The sequence below is a fragment of the Squalius cephalus genome (assembly GCF_949319135.1).
Source record: "Squalius cephalus genome assembly, chromosome: 2".
Classification (NCBI taxonomy): Eukaryota; Metazoa; Chordata; class Actinopteri; order Cypriniformes; family Leuciscidae; genus Squalius; species Squalius cephalus.
Genome location: NC_137123.1, coordinates 40820317 through 40820587, shown reverse-complemented (window position 1 = coordinate 40820587; position 271 = coordinate 40820317).

Genomic DNA, 271 nt, shown 5'->3' with positions numbered 1-271 from the left:
ATCAAACACGCTTGCATATAATAATATGAAACTCAGTACACATATAGATCTCATCGGGCCGAACAACTTTCGTGCTCTAAGTTTTACACCAGCCCAACAGGAAGTCAACTATTATGGGTTGTTTGAAAAACGCATCCTCTGGAATTTGAAATACTCCTCCTAGAATATTCGTCCAATCACAACCAAACTCGGTGTGCATGAAGTCAAGACATTGAGGATGCTAAATTGCGGACGGATTTTTGATATCTCGAACGGTTTGGCTGTGGCGAGG